Consider the following 14,899-nt stretch of genomic DNA (forward strand, 5'->3'; position numbering starts at 1 on the left):
GTGGCAGCAGATTGTCTGGAACCCGGTCCAGATGAGGCTGCTTGTTGGGAGCCGTCGTACAGAGCGGCGAGGGGGGAGGGGGGAGTAATGGACCACATCCCTCCACTAGCTAACCTGCAGCACCGGGGCCTGGAAAATGGTGGGACAAACAGAAGTCCCCCCCGCCCGAACCGTTTATACAGTAGCTCCACTGTGCAATGGTCCTTGAACGTTCATTGGATTAGACTTGATTTCCACTGTTGTGCGCCCTCTGCCAGGTATTGATGATCTAATTCACAACAGGATCGCTGCCACACGTAATTAGTCATCGGAAAGATTCAATGGGATTTTATGTGGATGGAGGCAAGCTCGCTCGCCAGAAACCAAGGCAACCAAGGCAACCAAGGCGATGAGTAGCTACCCTCCTCTAGTTATATTAGCCGGGGAAGGAGGCACTAAGTGTAGGTTTATGCCCATAGTTTCCTGGTATACTCTGGTTTACAGTTTTATGATTCTTCCCGTAAATCGGTGGAGTTCCCCCCACCAGAGTCATGTAGCGGGCCAGTCAAGGGAGCTGTGGTTGAATCCTAATTAGAGAGGTTGCAATGTGTCTGTGTGTCAAGGAGTGCAGCAGGATTAATAGTACTTGTCTAGCAGGGGCGGTTTGGCAAGCTGCATTTGAAATATGATTACCTAATTGCAACCTAAATAAAGTACCTGTGTAAGCTTTAAGAGCTAAAAACCGCACGAGAGTTTTGTGGGCTAAATGGGGTTCCAGATGACCTGCAAACAAAACTCTGGTGACCCGAGCTGATTAACCGGCTTCACAGTCAGCACAGCGGACCTCATGTGACTGTGCATTGTGCTATAAATCCAAAACAAAGTGTGAGATCCAGCATCATATATAGGAAAAAAGGGGGATTTTTTTTTTTTTTTTTTTTTTGTTCCAAGTTGTTTCTATTCAAGAACGTTTTTTGGTCCCAATCCAGAAAGAAGAGTCAGACAGTGAAACTAAGAAAAGTGTCCCACAAAGCCTCAACTTAGCCAGCAGACTTTATAAAATAGCAGGCTCATCTCATGTGGTGTCTTTTAAAGACTTGCTCGCTGAGGTTAGCTAAACACAGCTGTGGCATTTCAGGACAAGCAAATGTGTACTTGTCTCAACAATAAGCGCTTTGGTTCTTGAATTACAAACTCTCATGTTCTTTTTGGTTGAACTGAAACATGGGAAAAAAGTTCCTTATTGAAATAAGAGATAGGGAATACACAGACATTCCTCAAAATGCAGTTTAGAAATCCTCAGAGTAGCCGGAGTTATGAAAGGCGTCAGCGTGGCTTAGGCGGTTTCTGAGACCCGTGCTGATACTGAATCCTGTGGCTGGACCTGCACTCTGACCACTGGAGGGATAAAGTCCCCTCAGGCATCACTACAGACTGTGATTACCTTTCATCACCTGGTGTCCATGTCAACCGTGGTGATGAGCCTGAGTCTACAGCTACTTTTATGCAAAGATATGACACGGTTTTGTCTTGTGAGAAAACGCTGCTGCAACATGTGCAGAGAAAAAGTTATCGGCCCATCAGGGAACGTCTGTTTTTCCATGAGACGCAGTCGATGTGCATGTAACCTGCCAAACAAAATCAGCATTTTTGACGTCTTATGAGTGAAACCAAATGTTTACAAGTCTGAGAATTTTTTTTTATTTTTTATTTTTATGGATTCTGACGGTGGAAAAACTAATGTCACTCTGATCAACAAACACAGAGCAGCAGGTTTCTCCTGCCATCCCTGTTTTCAATGTTAAGGGCCATTAGTGTTTTTGGGTCAGAGACTGAGCTTGTCAATCACAGAGTGAGCGAGCGAGCGAGAGAGAGAGAGAGAGACAGAGAGAGAGAGAGAGGTAATCGATTACTTTATCTACAACTCATGACTTTTTAATAAAACCAAAACCAAAGCCAAACCTTTATACCAAACATTTGTATCAGCATGTTTTTAATAATGGAACCTGAAGGCAGTTTAGATACGTTTGGACAGAAAATCATAAGTTTCTACTATTGACATGAGAAACTGTTTCCTTATTGTGCTGGATAAGTGTACTTGTGTATGTATTTATGTATGTGTGTGTATGTTACTACAACATAAGAGCAGACCAGGTATGTTTAAGCTCTAGATGGAAGTCTGACATTTTTTAAATGACTAATAGGAAGTTGAATTGGAACTGAAAAATAAATCATGTAAAAGATTCTCGGAGGATTTAGAAAATCCATGGGTACCGTTTTGGGTGTATCCGCAGGTGCAGGATAATTGAGATTGAAACAATGTGTTTGCAAAAAGAACATAAACTCATAAATGTTGCAGGCTGGGCGTTCAAGAAAATATTTGAATTTTTACCAGACTCTAGATATCTGAATTCCTTAACCGGTCATCTAACCTGTTGCTAGAGATTTTTTTTTTTTTTTTTTTTAATGTAAGATATGGGAGAAAGCAAAGTGTGACAGAAAGTCAAATGTGCTGAGAGAGCCAGACGGTAAGAGTTTACACTTCTCTAAATGTTTTTCACCCGGGGGGCTTACATTCCCAAACATCTTAATCCTGTGAAGGTGATTTTATAGGCTATGAGTAAGCTAATAAATCATAATTTACTCTGCCTTCTGGCTATAAACCTTTATGAATCCACCCGGCTTCACATTCATACGCTTACACACATTCACACGCGGGAGCTGCCCGGTTCAGCCTCTGAGCCGCCTCACTCAGGGTGTTAAGAGGTCAAACGCCTTGCTCAAGGACACCTCGACAGCGGCGGCTATGGAGGGGAAAGAACTACTTTACTCGTTTACTTTCCCCACCCTAGTTACTAAGCCAGCACCCTTTGCGTCACAAGCCTGCTCTCGTGGGTCCTGCTGTCCTCTCAGCGACCTCCCAGCACCTTTTACTCAGCTTTACCACATGTTACTGCAACACAAGAGAGAATTACCGGTGTAAAACTCTCGTTAATTTCACATATTGATTCCTTCAGAATAATTTGTGAATCTATTTTGATGATGCCCGCCTTTTGAGTCTGAAACCAACCTTTGAAAAACAGCAATGACACTAGCAGAAATCAACAAATCCAGAGTTTAAAAAAAGTTCACTCTGATTTTCTCTCACACACAAAAGATTCAGTGGTCAACCTAGGAAATGCAAATCTACCAATCATGGTGACGGCGACTGTGTCCCGGCCATTATTCATCCCCGCCGTCATCTGTAACCCGTAAAACTGAGGAGGCCCTCAGGAGTCCTACTGTCCCCTAAATGGTGATTGTTTCCATCTTTTGCCAACAAAACAGCGAACCACATCAAATGGCTTTAATGGCTCTGCTGGTGTGTTCGCTCATCCACCACCAGAGGAACTGGGTTAGTCTCTTCACACAGACGGCTACTCGGTGGTGACTGGTAATAAAGCATTGTGCATTTTATTCAGTTACTCATTCCTTCCTTTTCCGTTTAATTTGTTTCTCTTTTGTCTGGCTGTGAAAGAGGCTTTTCAGAAGGAAAAAGGGGGGCAAATAAATACGTTTCTTTTATGTATCACTGTTCCAAAGTACAATTATAAAGTGCTTTCCTGTTCGGGAATTAACAAATAACCAGAGTAACCTTCACTATTATCCTCACAGTGCATTAAACCTCTCCGTCTTGCTCTGTCCTCTAGTGAGCAGATCATACAGCTGGCCGAGGCCGAGGCCGAGTCCTGTCTGCTGCTGTAAAAGCAGCTGGACTTCCTGTTCTGACTTGGGGCCGTCCTGAGGTACGACTCTTGCACTCAGACTGTTTCCCTTCAAAGATTTTCGGGCTCCAAACGATTGATACTGTTTGTGTCATGACGGCACAAAATGTTCTTTGGCTCGGTCCGCTTTGAGCGTCGTACGTGCACGAGAGGAAACCTGTAAAGCACCTTCAGCGGAGAAATTAAAACAGGAAAATGACAAAGTGAAGCTTCCTGATATATTTACTTACACAGCAAAAGTCATTAACAGTCATTTTTGTGGGTGCCCTGGTGGCTCACCTGGCAGAGTGTGAACCACTTATCAAGGCTGAGTCCTTACTGCAGCGTGCCAGGTTCGATTCTGAGTTGAGCCCTTTGCTGCATGTCATCCCCTCTCTCTCCCCTGCCTTTCCTGTCTAAATAAATAAATAAATACATACATGCATAAATAAAAGTTATTGCCAGACTCCTGGAGAGGGGGAAGTCTGACTTTTACAGAAACGAGGTAGTGAAGCCTCCTAGTAGCATCATTAAACATGGGGGCAGTCCTGGCTGTTCTAGTGTAATCTCCTATTCAGTCTGTAAATTTCTTGCTTTTCTTGGAAGAAGTGAAAAAAAAAATACCATTGGGATGAGATAATCCCACTTGTTTCAGTTTTTTTTTTTTCTGCTAACATGTATAAATATTCTGAAACAGAGCTGAATAAGGCAGATCAGCTCACTGGGATCAACACAATGCCATTTGACTGAAGAAAATTCTGGAAACGAATTGATTAGCATTTGAAATAGGTGGAAGCGAAGTGAAGTGGCAGGTTTTCTCACTAGAAGAAGATTTTAAGACTCAAAATGTGATTAAATTACTTAAAATTGAGATTTTTTTTTTTTTTTTTGCTGTGCATGCTGAGTAAGAGGTCCAACCTGAAGCTGAAGGCTTGGCATTGAATGAGCAGCACAAATTACAGGCAGTCTGTGACGCTGCACTGAAACTGGAGGCAGAATGACACAGACACAGATGTCTGTGAGGGCCCAAACGTCCTGATTGTGACATTTTTTTTCACTACAGATGTTTCACGAGGCTCTCTCTGCACGTCTCGCATGATTTCTGTGCAGGTGGGTGCGTGTGAGCTCCATTTGACATGCAGTCATACTGTCAGTGTCCCTCGACTGTGGTGCTTGGTGGTGCTGCAGAAAAAAACAACCCTCCAAAATACACTGAAACCAGGATGTGATTGTAGTCTTCTTCATTCATTCGCTCCTAGACCGAGGTGCATTTACATCGTTTCCAGTTTCAGGTGATGTGAGACTCCCAAACGCATCCAACTCTTCCAGCTGTTTTGGCCACAACGAGGTTACTCTGCCCACATGCGCTCTGTCACGTCCGTTTTCACATGAAACATGAAAGAGCTGCTGGAGACCTGCGAGGCTGGCTTCCACAAAAAAGGTCCACAGTGAACCGAAGTCCGCGCTCGTAAAGGAGGAGGACGCCGGGAGCAGTCTTGGCGTCACAGGAACAGGAAGCCTGTTTTCTTACTAAGTCAAGGTGAAAGCAGAGGATGGGGCAGACTTCACACCTGTAGACAGTGAGGTCAACAAAAACAATCCCAACCACCTCTTGATCGTGCCGACTTTTCTGAGCCAGCGCCAGTGAGTGGAGAGACTAACGTCACCAAGGAGTCCCACAGCGGTTTCTTCACCTGGATGGCCGACGCACTCGTCTGATTGTTGCAGCCAAGTCTGCTACGACCGAGCCTGAGTACAGATTTGATGCGATTTTTCCATGAGTTCAACTGAAAGAAGGAGCACATGGAGAGTCAATGACCAGCATCTCTCTCCACAAAGAGATTACATATACGGATGTCTGTCCTGGTCCAGCTGAGTAAGCAACTTGATGGAGAGGGCACTGTGAGGCTTCCACCGAGCCTCCTGAAGCTGCAACAATGTCGTGACAAAATTCAGCGCGAATGCCAGAGAACAAACAGAAATAGTGTGGACATGCAGCATAACAATAAGCCATGAAATACATCGCTGCACCACAAGGCCACCAGACAGGAGGTGCTGACTCCTCCATCCCTGCGCATAATGATAGCTCAGCTGGATGAGCTCCTCCAAACTGCGACACTGCATGCAGCTGTAAAGAGCGAGCAGCAAGAAATGTTTGAAATCAACAAGAAGGCCCTGGCCGACTCCCTTCCTGTTACAGCTGCATTTTTTTTATGTTGCGTCTTTACGGTGCGGCTTGCCTTGTTGTGACCACCTGACTCGTGAGCCTGAGCTACCAGAGCTGTGTGACTAAGAATCTGTGGTTCATCTCAGTGAGGAAGCCCACGGTGACTCAGCTGCCACTGTGCCTCTCCGTGAAGAGACTCCAAATGAGAAAAAAAAAAAGAGAAAGAAAGAAAGAAACAGCGCTCTGTGATTTTGATGCTCTCTGTCAAAACCTTTCTTCTTTTTGGATTGGAGAGAAGATGATAGTCAGCTTCTCAGATTCTCAAGATGATGATGCTGGAGGAGAGGGCTATCGGTGAAAGATGAAACGCTAGAAAACCTTAAACCTTAAACAACCTTTAGGCGAACCTTGACCCACACCAAACCTGCGCTGATCGTTGAAGAAGTGAGAACGGTCTTCCGTGTTTTCCTTGAACATCTGATAATTCAGTCAGACCCCCACAGACCAAAAGAATGGTGTCCCCTACCACCACAGCACGCCTCATCTCCAAAAATGATTCCTGGCTCTCTGGGAAACCCCAACAGCCCTGGATGGGGTCCTGTCTTCCAAGAAAGAAGGAAAATAGTTCAGACCTACCAGACGCAAAATTCACACTCAGGCCAAGTCCTGCGAACTTGGCCTGTTTATTGTAAACAGGTCAGAAGGGGAAATACTGCCCTCCCTTAACCCTGATGCAACCTCCAGACTCACGGAGCAAATGGCCCCCATTGCTTTGTTAGACTATAATATCGATTTCAATATAGAGTCAAACTTGGGCACACTTGCGGTACTACCCTCAGATAGAGGTGTGTGAAAATGAAGAAAGCAGTCATTGAGACCTGCTGTAACTCAGCAAGTAGTAAAAATGGTAGTGAGTGATGGTCAGTTTATTTTACAGGCTGTGGAGCGCAAAATGAAATCCCAGAAGCACTTGCACTGGTTAAACCACCTCTGCAGCTTATATATATATATATATTTCCCCCCATATTTTAAAATAGATTTTTAATAGATTATACATTTCCTTCTTGTGATTTTACATTTGACATTTGTATACATGCCTTCCAATTCCTTTCCTCCATTCTCTGGTACTTTAGAGGGACAGCTAATTTCACATGGAGAGCAGCTGTGTTGGTTACTTAAACTGTTCATATCTGCAGGGCTATTTACTAATTTTTCTACAGATTTTTGAACAAAATGGAAATACACTCTCAAGCCTGTATGCAAGCATGGGTTATAAGTGTTTCCACTCTGGGTGCTAGACCCCAGTTTGATGCCCAACACCTGAACTGATCAAATCCCCTGAATGGTGAGCTATTTAAAAAATCTGCTTTTGAAAAATAGGTTGGGTCAAACTAAACTGAGTGGGAGCAGCCAGGGAGAACAGCATGATGCACCATGAAGTCTCATGATGGACAAAATATGGATTAACATAATTGGATGTAATGGATCACAATTCGGGAATGTCTTAGTCAGATGTTTTCATTGTTCTTCTTCCTTAAGGCTCTCAGACACAACACTCCCCACAAACTCCAGGGTATCACAGCTAGCTCAAGGTCCATGTCAAGTGTGCCTTAAGAACTGTGTAATTAAGTTGCCAATTCTGTTAACTTGAAAAACCAGAGTCTTTTTTTTTCTTTTTTAGCTCTCACAGGTTATTTTCCTCGAAGGACAAGAAACAGTTTCTTCTATTTTTAAACATCCTGCAGATATAAAAAGAAATGCCAGCTTTTCCCATAAGGAAATGTCAGCATTTCCAATTTCCTTTACAGCGCTTCATGTGTGTCATCAGGTTGCCCTTGATTCTCAGAGTCTGCACACATACACACGCAGTGATAGGACACACACACACACACACACACACAAACATAACCACAAGCCTATAAGGACTGGAAATGAGCACTGGTGTTGGAATTTTTTTTTTTTTTTTGAAAACATGTGTTCAAACAGCATCACCTTCTCAAGCCGGAGTTGAATGTATAATAAATTCCTCAGCATTAGCAACAGCACCGTCTTTATCAAATCGCAGCACCTTTAATTTATTTTTTCACAGGCTCTCTACGCTCAAAACAAAAAATGGGTGCAGAACGCTCACACGGCCCCGTCACTCCACACCTATCCCCGAGTTCCCTCAGCCTGGCAGACCTAAACATTTACAAGCAGGTGTGGATCTGTGAGAAACATTGACTGTGCACAGATGGCAGGAAATTCCAGTGAAATGATAGTGGCTCGATCCAAACCACAAGACACTGTGAACCAGATACGCCAGGGCCAGCGCCTATGGACTCCTCTCCGAGCTCGCCGGGCTGCCAATGTCTTGAAATAGGAGCAGCTTCAGAAGGTGCCTGTTAAAACTCTTCTGTAATGGACCGAGTTTGTGCGGTGGGCACCGAGCAACTCCGGTGCGCTTCTCCAAACAAATTCGGGGTGCTATTTAGTCTTGTGAAACCTTGTGAAAATAGATTACATTTTACGTGCCGCAACTTAAAGCCCCGTGTTTTGGCGGTGGTTCCTATTCAGATATGTCGGCCAATAGATCAGGCAGGGCTGAATCCAACCGGCGCTTTCTGGCTCCCATGCTGCACTCCTCCGTATGATGTCACCGGAGAACTAATTTTACACAGCCATCAGATAACAGTATTCTTCTCCACAGGACAGTCAAATTTTAGGGGTCATATTGCAAATACATTAGCGATGGAAGGGAAAGGAACAACTGCAAGAGAAAGGAGAGAAAGAGCTCGGCTTATTAAGTTACTCAAAAGTGGATTAATGCGATATACACCCGCAGCTTACAGATTATGATCATAACTTTACAACATGTGTTCAAACTAACAGAGCACTCTGATCAACAATCCCCTCAAGTCCAGTCAGGCAGCGACTTCCTGAACATCACTGAAAAGTCGCATTTCACTTCATATTAAACATCTGTCCCTCCACTTCCAGCCGGGCCCCCGAAGCCTTTGAAACACTTCTCTTTGATTCTTCATATAAAACTTTGAAATGTAAATGCTTTTTCCCCGGGGAAGGATGAAACGCGAAAGGCTGTGTGTACGTCTCCTTCACCCATTCTATGAAACGTCATCGGTCTTGACAGATCTCTTTTAATTTAGCTCCTATATTTGTTATGCTTGTATGTTAGTGTTAGGTGGCTTCCAGCAATAATATTTGAACTTTACTGCAACAACTCCCTCTATATTGAGCTTGGTTCTCTCTTGAGTGCATGTGTCCCAACACCAACTACTCACTAATGCAACAAAAGAGCGTTATGTTGCTGCTGGCTGTGACTGTATGCCTGTCAGAGGTGTATTTTTTAATTTGATGTTAATTATTAAAAATATTACATTTTTGTAGGAATGTTCCTCTGTGTCTCTGTATTTATTGCACCAGTGCAGGCTGTAGTGCTGCTTTAAATCAAACCTGCTGCACTCTTTTTGCTTTTCTGCCCCGACTCAAACCCCCACTGAGGACCACAAGGGTAAACAAACTATTTAGTTTTAATGAGTTATCCTTAATAGTTATTAATAATGTGTGTGCTGTGGTTTCTAATGAGGAGGAGCATTGGTACCGTCAACTAAAACCTCATAGCTTCAAAATATAAAAATTTCAGGACCTAACGATTGCTTTCAGTTTGGCTGCTGTGCATTTTGAGTTTATCCAGTGGACATAAAACGTCTCTCATGGCCCTTCAGCTCAGATGTAAATATGAAAATCATCAAACTCTGAGGTTTCACATGAAAACATCAACGAGACACATTGGATACTGCTTTTATTTTAATTACCAAAGACCGAAGACCAGGTTGACTGATCAATCAATCGATCAATCGATCATCAATCAATCAATCAATCAATCAATCAATCAATCAACGAAACTGTCAGTCAGTCAGTCAATCAATCAATCCATCCATCCATCCATCCATCAATCAATCCATTGACAACCAACAAACCTGTTGGCAAACCTGTCTCCCAATCAATCAATCAATCAATCAATCAATCAATCAATCAATCAATCAATCAATCAATCAACAAAACTCTCAGTCATTCAGTCAATAAATCCATCAACAACCAACAAACCTGTCAGTCAGTCAGTCAATCAATCAATCAATCAATCAATCAATCAATCAATCAAACAATCAATCAATCAATCAAACAAATAAATAAATCGATCAATCAATCCATCAATCAATCAATCAATCAGTCAATCAATCCATCCATCCATCCATCCTTCCATCCATCCATCCATCCATCCATCAATCCATTGACAACCAACAAACCTATTTGCTTCTCAATCAATCAATCAACAACCAACAAGCCTGTCAATCAATCAGTCAATCAGTCAATCAATCAATCAATTGCCTGTCAACAAATAAATCACTACCAACCACCCAAAAAACCTGTCAGTCAATCAATCAATCAATCAATCAATCAATCAATCACCAACCAACAAACCTGTCTGTCAGTCAGTCAGTCAGTCAGTCAGTCAGTCAGTCAGTCAGTCAGCCAATCACCCAATCAATCAATCAATCAATCAATCAATCAATCAATCAATCAATCAATCAATCAATCAATCTGTCAATAACTTGCTGGCTCTGGTGCTAGATGTTGTTTTCACTGTCAAACACTGTTAATGATACAGCACTTGAATGCTACAAGATAATGAATAAAACATGAATCTGAGGCTACACACACACACACACAAACACACACACACACACACACATTTATTTAATCGTGTACAGGCTGGAGCACCTTCCAGTCGCAGGTTATAAACTGGACCTGGAGATCACTGTCTGCCGCGTAACAACTGGTCCTCGTAAAATCCCACTTATTCTCCGGATCGTACCAAGAAGTCAAGTTCTGGGAGCTGAGATAATTCCTCCAAGTAAACATGATGTTAAAAAACACATTGGCACACAGTTAATACACACCAGAAACAATGTTGAAACCGTTACCTCTGATACTCACAATGGGTCATACTATCCAGTTGTGTCACCCTTGGGTGTTGCAAAAGAGCACCTCTGGCCAGTAAAAATATTTTTGAACCAAGCAGAAATGAACAAAAGGCTCTGTTTGCAGGGCAGTCGCTTTTAATGTTGGTGAAAAGTATGCAGGGAGCGGGCAGCGCAGAAAAACAAGTGACAAACTGTTTCATCAACGGGGCAATAAATACTGGGCTCGTTGTCATGAGGCACAACAGTCATGAGCGAGCGTGAGGTCGGATGTGACAAATTCATCCTCAAAGCATGTTTTTTTTTTGTTTTTTTTTTTTCAGACGTGTTCGCAAATGTTTGGCTAAGAGAGAGCTCGTTTATTTCTGTCCTAACACTTATTAGACCCACATGATCAGAGCTGCTCGCTGACTTTGAAACCCTAATGAAAAACTGTTAACTCACTCTGTAGACATGAATATTAAAGGGGGACTAATCCACGACTTTGATCTCCCTCTGCTGGCAACCAGTGGGAATCACAAGAACATTGATCCCTAGCACAGCTTACGGTGGCCTGTAAGTGACATAAATAGTCATGCCAGCAGCAGGCATGTTAGTTAATTAAAGCACAGGTCAAGATGGCACATTAGGAGATAATAACAACTGAAAATAAAGTAATGCTGTTTTGTCGCTTACTTTTTCAGAACAAAGGAACAAAAAGTCACCACAATTGTTTTTCTGAAACATGGGAGATAGCCTGTCAGTTCATTGTGACACGTTCGTTCAAGTCATGGAGGAACTGTCGCACCAAAAAAATGAGAAACACTGCAGGCTAATTAGAAATGGCGATGCTATCACTGGCCATTCGTATAAATTAACTGAATAAATGTGTAGAGATGCCGATACATACAATCTGGGGAACATAGTGAAGAATGACCACTGTGGGAAGTTTGCCTTACACACGGCTTGGGGGCAATAAAAGCTCATTTATGCTCAACGTTAAATATGAATAAGGATATGGACGGAGCCTTGTGTCCTTACTCTGCCTTTGTTTTGTTTGTATTTGTGCACGTTTTAAGGAAGCTTACAGATACAGACGAAACAGAGCAGTACCGCCGGAACTCATGGGGGCAGTGCAGCTGATACTTCAAGAGAGACCGGTCTATGAGCGAGACATGACAAAGAAATTTCTTTTATTGGTAATATTGGAGAAAATAATTTCCCCGTCCACCTGTCGCGATGTGTTTAATGACCTCACAGCCCAGCGCCTGTTTCTCAGCAGGAACATTATCACAATCTCCTCCATCTTCGCCTGGTTTGTTGTAGTTGGAAACTTCTGACTCTGTGCTGCCCTCTAGTGGATGTATCGCTTAATCTCCAACATAAAGGATGCATGGAAGTATGTGGGCAGTGATGGTTTCATTATTTGAAATGTATTTATTTTAAACGTATTTATTTTTGTACGTAAAGGGAGTATACATGCACATTAAGACTTTCGAAATATGCTCTCTCCTTGAAACTGGAACGTAAGCATTTTCGTCAAACATAACGTCCATTTTGAAACTGTTATTTCCCTACTTAAATACATTTTGTGTTGTTGTCAATTACTCAAACCTCAACATTTACAAAAGAGCCAATCAGCATATTAGTATCAGTGGCTGATTTCACTGGCATCAACAACCACTTCAATCTAAACGTTCTTCAACAAGACTTTCGAAGAGGCGAACTATGTCCGGCCCTGCGGCACAATGGGAGAAACTGTTCAGAGGTAGCAAAATCCCAAGTTTCACAGTAGTAATTATAACTAGAGAGAGGATGTTAACAGTTTTTCCATGTGCATAGGTCATATTAACAATTGTTTCGTGAATGCAGTATAATACACAGCTGACAATGTCCCTCAGAGACACTTCCAGACTGAAATCATAAGATCAAAAACAGGTCACATTTGGAAGTTTCGTGCAAGATTTCTTCTTTGTAATCCACTGAAATGTTTTTAAAGCATTGTTTTACCCTTTGAAAAGACAGTGCTAGGAAAACAATCTGCTAAAATGTGGGAAAAAAACACCCATTTTTTGCTGGAACAGATTTTGCCCCATAACACCTTTCGCTGCCTTAGCCCCGTGCTCCATCCGAGCCACTGAGAATGTGAGGAGGAAAGCGATGTGAGCTGAAAAGTGGGTTTTTGAAAGCCAGAGAGCTCAGCACCTGGCCAAGTAACACATCAGTAACTGGTATTGATCAACAGGCCTATCAGCTTTCGAACAGATACTGTAAGATATGATCATTTTGTGATGTGAAACAGCAAAAATCGTATTCACGGCCCCCTGTAAATGCAGCAAATGCAGGGTAAAAAGAGGTTAACGGTCAAATTAGCTGTCACTGAACACACACACACACACACACACATCTCTCACCAGTTGAGCTGGAGCTGTGAGCAATGGGAACCGTCCTCGGGTGATTCCCCAGCTCTAAGCTCCAGTGATACTATGAGTCTAATGATTAAAACAAGCCTCCTCATCTGTTTGACTTTCAGTAAGCCATATTTCCACCCCCTGCACAGCTCTTTCATTCCAACTACATTACATAAATCAGAGGAGTGGAAAGGAAGAGCCTCATAAGTAATGAGGGGAAAAATATCACAGCGACCCATTTGGGTGAGAGTTCACTACAGTATATTTATTAGCTTTCCTCAAATCCTTATTGCACAATCAAAACAACTTGTTGTGTAATACATGTGTACTCTCCAGCAGAGGTAAAAATAGATCTGAGACAATAACCTTTTTTTTTTTCTTTTATCAACTTAGGAAGGAGTAGATATTGAATTTAACCTCACTCATTCCTACATATACACCTCCTGTCCACTGACTTTTTTCCAGTAAAAATAAACTTTTGACAGAGAGTGATGGCAAAGCTTTACTGCGCATGTACATCCAACAAAAGGTGATTGATTTCGATGAGTGCAACTTGGAATCACTTTGGTTGCTTGTGAAGCTGGCAAAATTGCAATGCATATACTTTCCTCACTTTTCTTTGCCATCCTGCTCGCTGCCAGGGAAGCAAACCAGCAGAATTACAGGGATAATAAAAAATAGTAAGTCAACATTGAAGCAGTGTCTGCAAAGCTTACACTAAAATGCTGTATATAATCAGAGCGATATCTTCTGTATTTTCCTCCATGATGCTGCTGTAAAACATGTTCAACCAAGCCGACATATCCAAAAATAAAATTAAAAGTCGCCTCCATTTGTTGCGCAGTCCTTACCTTGTGCGTCCAGCCATAATTCACAGCTTGTTAGAGGCTCTCTCGCACTGCGCTGGCTCCATGCGGATTGTGCTTTCCACTCACACAGCAACACACTGCAGAGCTGCCTGACGTGATCTGCTTGAAGCTACACACACTTTTTCTTCTCTTATTGCGCAGAAGAAGCGACCCAAGTGGAGTCAAGTCCCCCGCTGCTGCACTGATGCAGCCAACATGCAGGGAGAGTACAGTTCACTGTGGGCTGCTGTCCCGGATCAAAACAGCACAGCAACAAACAGGCTGCCCAGTCAGAGGCTACCTGTTGCTCTCAGGGACTTTATAAACACTTCATAATTTGAAAAATATGCCAATAGCGAATATGGTGCTCAGTAGTGAGTTTATAGCCTGATTGTACTGTGGGTGATTTTGATTTCTGCTGCATTTTGTGTTATTCTCACTGGGACATTTTAGTGTTATTGTACTCAGCTAAACCTTTATTAATAGCTATATTTTTCTTTATAAAAGCTCTGATTGTATTGTTATTATATACCCCTATTAGTGTGTCTTGGTAATCAGTTCTGAGCTAATATTTTGTCGTGATTCTGTTGTTTTGCTGTCCCCCTGTAATATTCCTATAGACTAATATTCCTGCAGGAACTCATAACGTGTTTATGTGTTTGTGCTGACTTTACAGCGACCCCACGATGTATTTATGTCATTTCCATCTGCTGTAATATCAATAACAGAGACTTACACATCTACAGAGACATACACATATTCAGTTTATGACAGCTAATAAATACAGAGG

General features: G+C 42.5%; 1 protein-coding gene across 1 annotated transcript in view; it reads right to left on the reverse strand.

Annotated features, from left to right (window-relative positions):
• Nucleotides 1–14,222, reverse strand: part of glis1a (GLIS family zinc finger 1a) — a 38,881-nt gene extending 24,659 nt beyond the window's left edge. The window contains exon 1 of the mRNA XM_030075299.1: nt 14,113–14,222. The gene's annotated coding sequence lies outside the window, so the exon portion shown is untranslated. The remainder of the gene's footprint in view (nt 1–14,112) is intronic.
• Nucleotides 14,223–14,899: the final 677 nt, after the last annotated feature.

This window comes from Myripristis murdjan, chromosome 17, assembly GCF_902150065.1.
Source record: "Myripristis murdjan chromosome 17, fMyrMur1.1, whole genome shotgun sequence".
Classification (NCBI taxonomy): Eukaryota; Metazoa; Chordata; class Actinopteri; order Holocentriformes; family Holocentridae; genus Myripristis; species Myripristis murdjan.